This window comes from Curcuma longa, chromosome 8 (assembly GCF_044706935.1).
Source record: "Curcuma longa cultivar G26 ecotype Majalengka, Jawa Barat chromosome 8, ITB_CL_G26_1.1, whole genome shotgun sequence".
In the NCBI taxonomy this organism is placed as follows: Eukaryota; Viridiplantae; Streptophyta; class Magnoliopsida; order Zingiberales; family Zingiberaceae; genus Curcuma; species Curcuma longa.
This window is the reverse complement of record NC_133868.1, coordinates 1,236,776-1,244,495: the sequence shown is the minus strand read 5'-3', so window position 1 is coordinate 1,244,495 and position 7,720 is coordinate 1,236,776. Positions and strand designations below refer to the sequence as shown.

The window sequence follows — 7,720 nt, the reverse complement described above, 5'->3', positions numbered from 1 at the left end:
GTATCTCTACATCGAATTCTTGGAGCAGAAACATTCACCTAATTAGTCTTGGCTTGGCGTTTAACTTCTTTAGGAGGAATTTTAAAGTTGCATGGTAAAAAAAAAATTACATGAGAATAGAGCTGATATGATCTAAATTTATCTAAAGCAAATATAATCAATAAAAGTTCTTTTCTATTGTAGTGTAGTTGGCTTGTGCAGCATCTAAAGTCTTCAAAGCGTAGCAAATAACATGAGGTGCTCTGTCCACTCTCTATGCCAATACAGCTCCCACCGCATAATTTGAAGCATCGCACATCAGCTCGAATGGAAGTGTCCAATCTGGAGGTCTAATGATTGGAGCTAATACAAGAGCTTTCTTCAATTGGGCGAAAGCATCCTTGCACCTCTGATCAAAGTGAAACACTACATCCTTTTGCAACAAATGAGACAATGGAAGAGTAATTTTGATGAAATCTCTAATAAAGCGCCTATAGAAACCTGCATATCCAAGGAATGCTCGTACTTTCTACACGCATACGGGGTAAGATAAAGAAGAGATAACACTAATTTTAGCAAGATCTACTTTAATGTCATTCTTAAATACTATATGGCCTAAAATAATACCGTGTTCGACCATGAAATGATATTTTTTGAAATTCAAAATCAAATCGATCTCAATGCATCTACACAAAACTTACGATAAATTATCCAAATATGCATCAAAAGATGAGTCATAAATAGAAAAATTATTCATGAGCACTTCTATGTCATGCTCTAATAAATCACTAAAGATACTCACCATGCACCACTGAAAGGTTCCTAAAGCGTTGCAGAGTCTGAATGGCATACATCAATAAGCGAACGTCCCAAAGGGGGCAATTGAAAGTCATCTTCTCCTGATCCTCTGAAGCGATGCATATTTGAAAAATCTCATGTACCCATTTAAGAAGTAATAATGGGACTTGTCTGTTAGTCTTTCTAACATTTGATCAATAAAAGACAAGGGATAATGGTCTTTTCTGCTGGCCTGGTTAAGCTTATTGTAATCCACACACACTCTTCATGAATTCTACATTCTAGTGGGAATCAACTCATTCTCCTTATTCGCCACCACTATGATGCCAGACTTTTTCGAAACTACCTGAACTGGATTCACCCACTTACTATCTGAAATAAGATATATGATATCATCCTGCAAAAGTCTAGTCATCTCTTTCTTCACAACATAAAAAATGAGTGGGTTGAGTCGTCTCTGTAATTGTCTTATTGGTTTCACATCCTCCTTCAGATGAATCATGTGCATACAAATAGAAGGACTAATACTATGTATATCTATAAGTGTCCATCCAATAGTCTTTCTATGCTGCCTTAGAATATCTAATAATCTTTGCTCTTGCTCTGAATCTAGATTTCAGGCAATAATAACAGGTAGTTGCTCGTCCTTCTCCAAATACACATATTTCAGATGCATAGATATAGGCTTTAACTCAAGTTTCAGTGGTTGAACAATTAGTGGAAATGATTCTTGGGGTGTTGCTTCTAGTGCGCAAGTCTTTACACTTTCATATTCCACACCACAAGAGAAAAGGCCACAGATAGGTCCTAATGCAACTGTGCTCCTATCACCATCCCAGTTATTAGAATCATTAGACTCAAGATACAACATAGAAGATTCAGAAATATCCAAATGAGAAGCAAACACAACCAAAATATCTATGCAATCCAAATCATCAGATAAACCAATACTAAGAATAGAATGATCCTCCATCGGATACTTCATAGCATCCAAAATATTAGATTATACCACTATATCTTCAATCTCCAGGAAAAGTGTCCCTACATATATATTAATCTTAGTTTTGGCAGTTTTAAGGAAGGGACTAGCTAGAATGAATGAGGCTCTATGTGTAGATAACTCACCTTCCATATTCAAAATGTAAAAATCTGTAGGGAATATAAGCTCTCTCACTTTAACCAAAACGTTCTCTCTCACTCCTATCGAGTGAGCATGACTACGGTTGGCAAACAGAATAACAACCATGTAGGTTGCAAAGGTCTAATACCAAGTGACTGGAAGACTAATCTCAACATGACATTAATCAAGACACCTAAATTCAGCATAGCATCCTCAAAAATGCACTCCCAATGATATATGGTATAATGAAAACTCCTGGATCCTCACACTTCTAGGGTAGTGACTGAATGAGCGCAGATACATTCTTTCCCGTACTGACCAACTTATTTCCTTTCAATTTCTTCTTGTGAACACACAGATCCTTGAGAAACTTCGCATACCTGGGAATGTGTTTGATCATTGTTAACAAAGGAACATTCGCCTCCACTTTGCTGAACAAATCCACAAGCTCCTAGAATTTCCTAGCCTTCTCTTCTTTAACACTCTTCTTAGGCTGCACTGGCCTTAGAGGGAAGGGTAGTGATACAGTAGACCTTGATGGACGTAACTATAAATCTAGTTCTATGATCTAATCCGTGATGATAGGGTTTGGGGTTGGAACAGATGCAATAGGGTCAGTAGTGAATTTTCTACTTCGAAGCATGATTGCACTTACATTTCTCTTCAGGTTCAGAATGGACTATGAAAGTAACTGATTAGACCCTTGTGACTACAGCTGATTTATATTGGAAGTGAACTGACTTATCTATCTCTCTATGTATAGCTGCATCTATCCTTTACTGATGTTGTTGTTGCTGCGATATCAATTGTTGCATAAGGTCTTCAATTTTAGGTCCTGCAAGGTTTGGATTTGGAAGCTGCTGTAACTGCGAACTGGTTGCAATTGGGTTGTTATGAAACACATTCAGCCGCTGAAATACAGGTGGTGGATGATATGGCTGCTAAAATGAATTCTCATATCTCAAATTCGAGTGATCTCCCTAACTCAGATTATATGTAGCTGACATAGGATTATACTTGTACTGCTGCTGGTACTGAGGACGGGAAGGGAACTGATTCGCCACCGCATATATTTCATCTTGATGAAGCGATGGACATACATCCATGTAATGCTCTGAATTAGAAAAAATGCCACAAACCTTCATCACTGGCATAGGAATAGTAGAAGGGTAAACTGTCTGATTTACTGTCATCTGTCGCACTAAAGATGTCAACTCCTGTAGAGTGTTCTTCATCCCTTGTTGCTCTGTAGATGCCAATTGAGCTACACTAACACCTCGAGTCACAATCGCTCTACTCTCAAATTACTGTGAATTGTCTGTCATATTTGCAATGAGCTCCCTAGCTTGACTTAGAGTCTTGTTCACCAAAGCATCTCCACTGGCTGCATCTATCATACTCCTGTCCATGGGAAGTAATCCCTCATAGGAATATTGAATAAATAGCTGATCACTAATTTGATATTGGGGGCAACTCAAAAATAATTTCTTGAATCTCTCCTAATAATCTTACAGAGTCTCCCCCACAATCTGTTGAATGCCACAGATACTTTTCCTGATAGTTATAGTTCTGGAACTGAATCACGTGGCAATTAGGGTTTCAATTGAACCGGTGGTTGGGTTTTGCTTAGATCAGGTTCAATTCAAATCGATTACTGTAGCGAACCGGTCTTAATTTTGATTAGACCTAAATTTCTTGGTTCACAAACGAACTCCGATTTGATCCAAATCAGTCTTGTTTATTTCGTCTTCACAAGACGAAGCTCATCATAGATTCTAATCTGCCAAAATCTCTTCTATCGTGAATCAAACTAAGTTGGTTCAATTTGATTCAAAATCGAATCGTTTGGTTCAATAACAAAAAGATCTTCGATTTGAACGAAATCAATTTCATTCATTTTGTCTTCGTAAAATGAATTCCATCATTTTGTCCCTTATCCGATCCAACCAGACTTTGTTTCTCTCGATCTGAGAATCTAATTCTTAAACTCGTTTTAAGTCATTCGGAGAACTTGTAATGCGTGTGACCCAATAGGTTCCCGGTTATGTTGGTCGTCCGTAATTAATCATTAATTATGAAATGATCATGAGTGACACTTAGTAGTACATCATGATTTCTAATTGATCGAAAAGTCAACAATTGATTCTAGAATATTTCTAAACTCTTTAACAGCTCTAATTAAATGTGCATTATTTCTTCCACCGTCTTATACCCACTTGGTTCAAGACATGGTCTATGTGTGTCAGCCCCCACTAGGCTAACTACGTTACACCTAACCCAAGCTAGCTTTCTTGTCCTGTGGATTCATGTTACTTGTGTATATGTCCAAGAGTACTATACTCTTGACATGTGATACTTTGGCCAAAGACTTTTAGTAACAATCCTAACAAGCGACCACAGAGTATACGTCTCCTTTTTCCAAGGAACGATGAATCTTTTGTGGGCTATTCAAACACATTCGGGCACTTCAACTTATACCCAATCATCTCGGGTCCACATTTCCTCAAAGATGTTTGCTTAAGATGTCAAAGTATAAGACTCCATGACCAAGATGACTTGAATACTACAAGTCTAAAGAAACTCACATTTAAGTTGCACTGAAATCTTCATTGACATATATATGGAACCATATGAAGTCTCATGGCAGGTCACTCTAATGAACTGGTTACCTTTAACCAACATCCACGTTTAACTTTCAACATCCAATATCTCCAGCCAGCGAGATCAGCTGTTTGGCTAACCAAGGAGTTCAAAATGTGCTAGTCTCGACAGAATCGATGATGTCCGTGCTCATCAATTCCTCGATTAGGGATAATTTTAATACATTCATAATTACATATGTAAAGATACTCACTAGTTGTGATCCAATCACAATTCTCTCATGCTATGAATCGTATTGCGGACATTCAGTAAATGAGTTTAAGATCTAATCAAACACATAAAAAATGTGCACTCATAGTGAATTAATTACGTTATTTATTCAACAAATAGTATAACCGTAAGACGATTGCCTTAGGACACCTCTCAAATATAATACGCATGAACTATAATAGTGTCAGAACAAAACATATAACAACTAACAAAACTAAATGTATACCTTAAAACTCATCCTATGCATACATCTTAACTCCAGAAGTGAGTACAAAAATACAAAATGGATATAAGAGAGAAGTGCATCATGGAAGAATATCTCATAAAGAAATTCAAGGAATAACAAATGAGCAAGGTTATTATATCCCACGAATTTAATCTCATTAATCTCTTAACATAATTTCTCTTAAATAGTTTCATCATTTCATATATTTAAACATATACATACACATTATACAGAACGAACGACCCATAATATGTCTAAAGAAGGATGCATCGTATGTATAGATGAACGATTTACAATCCATCAAAAATAAAATGTATCAAAATCATATATTGGATGAACAAGTTACAATCTATTTGATAAAGATGTATCGTATACACATGAGGTAAATGATTAACAATCCATCTAATATAAAATATAATATATATATGATAAATGACCTGTAATCCACTTAAATGCATCATATAGTACAGGATGAATAATCTACAATTCAATCAATAAGAAAAATAATTTGATATATAATAGTCAAAATCTACACATGTGTGAAAGATCCAAGAGTCTTTTTTATAGCACAAAGCCAATACTCTATAATATGAGTGTTGTATTTATTGACTTATCAATTTAATATCAATAATGATAGTCTCTTTTAGAGCGTGCACCACAAAAAAACCATGAAATGGCGACGGAAATGGCGACGGAATTAAATTCCGTCGCTATAATTAGCGACGGAATATTTTATTCCGTCGCTAATAATATAATTAGCGACGGAATGAATTATCCATCGCTAATTAGCAATCGAGAATTAAATTCCGTCGCTAATTAGCGATGGATATTTTAATTCCGTCGCTAATTATAGCGACGGAATTAAATTTCGTCGCTAATTAGCGACGGAATTAAATTCTGATTTAATTCCGTCGCTAATTTAATTCCTTCGCTAATTAGCGACGAAATTTAATTCCGTCGCTATAATCAGCAATTTCAGGCTGCGGGAGTCCCGATTTTTTTCTTCTCCGCGTTCTTTCTCTGCAATCTCCGTCCGGCGTTCTCTGCGATCTCCGTCCAGCTTTCTCTGCCTCTCCCTCCGGCGCTCTCCCTCTGCCTCTCCGTCCGGCGCTCTAGCTCCCTCTGCCGCTCCCTCCGGCGTTCTCTGCCTCTCCCTCCGGCGCTCTCCATCTGCCTCTCCGTCCGGCGCTCTCCCTCTGCCGCTCCCTTCGGCGTTCTCAGCCTCTCCCTCCGGCGCTCTCTCTCTGCCTCTCCGTCCGGCGCTCTCCCTCTGCCGATCCCTCCGGCGCTCTCCTTCTGCCTCTCCCTCCGGCGCGCTCCCTTGGTTGCTCCGGCAGATCCTCGCGGCAAAGTCTCCTCCGGCGAAATCTCCGCCATTTTTGCTCCGGCACAGTCTCCTCCGGCAGATTCTATATGTAAGTTGAAGGATGAACCTGTAGTGTGCCAAGTCCTATAGCGTGCCAATTAAAACTCTATGAGAAACTGCAGAATTTTTTTGTTTACTGGAAAGCAGAGGTTTAATAGATTGTATGCACATGCCACTAAGTTAATAGGTCCCAAAATGATTATTGGTTGTGCAGGAATAATCCTACTAACATTCACACACACTTATAGTAGCTAAAACATTTTTTAAAAAATGTTTATTCTTTTAGTATTGGTTGTGCAGGAATAATCCTAGGACTCTGGTACCTATTATTAAACTAGGACCTCTTTCTTTTTTTTTATTTGAGCTAATCTAATCATATCACACTTGTTCGTTACCATGTAAACATGCTCATGTTCTTTTGTTCCCATTAGCTAGATATTAACTTTCGTTCATATATAGACATAATACTATTTGTTATATTATTTCTAGTTTCATGCTTCTTTTATATATTTGTTTCTTTTATAGTAACTATGTGATTAGATGAAATGGCACAAGGAAAGCTAATTGGATAGCTTGTAATACTATGTACATCTGATTGGCAACCTATTGTTGTTGTGAAGTGATATTTCTTCTATGTTGAAGAGATTGTGTCACGAGGTTCAATGCTAGTGATTGATGCAGATTTACCAATGCATTCCATCATGAAATACAATGCTGAACTGCATTAGAGGTTCTTCTAGAAAGCTACAGAGGTCAAGGGTGGCAGTGAAAGCATAAGTGGGGCAGTGGCAGTGTCGAAAGATGATTGTGCATAGGAGGATAGTGGTGGTTTTGATTTCAAATTGATAGGAAACTTCTGACATCTTGGTGCTCTCCATGTGCAATATGATCATTCAATACCACTTGAGCTAGCTTTTGGTCCAAATAGACTTTAGATTGAGATCTATAGAAATGGCATGCTCTCTCCTCTATGTTGAAGGGTGCTTCACAGTCTTCAAAAGGTTGAGCTTTATTGCTAGAAATATCTAATTCAGTTGCAGAATACTCAGAATTGGAGATGATTATATTATTTGCTACACTTCTGTTCTCTGAAGCGCATTCAAAGTGATTGATCTTGGTCACACTAGGGGGCTCAGGTTCATCTTGTTGCTCTGCATGTGCAACTTTGGCATGACTTGATAATATTCTCTAGGGCATTAGGAAACCGGAAGGAAACTGTGTTGTGTGTATGACTTGCTCAAAGTTCTCAACTGGCATTCTTGTGTTCTCAACTGGCTTCCTTATTTTAGATGGTTTCTATCAACATGGATACACTAATATATGTTACCTTTGTAGTATTTTTTCATTATAGTATTTTTCC

General features: G+C 37.7%; 2 pseudogenes; both read right to left on the bottom strand.

Moving 5' to 3' along the window:
* Positions 1 to 253: 253 nt before the first annotated feature.
* Positions 254 to 2,712, bottom strand: LOC141833152 (uncharacterized; annotated as a pseudogene).
* A 126-nt stretch (positions 2,713 to 2,838) lies between these two features.
* On the bottom strand, positions 2,839 to 3,306 carry LOC141833150 (uncharacterized; annotated as a pseudogene).
* Between the last annotated feature and the right edge of the window lie 4,414 nt (positions 3,307 to 7,720).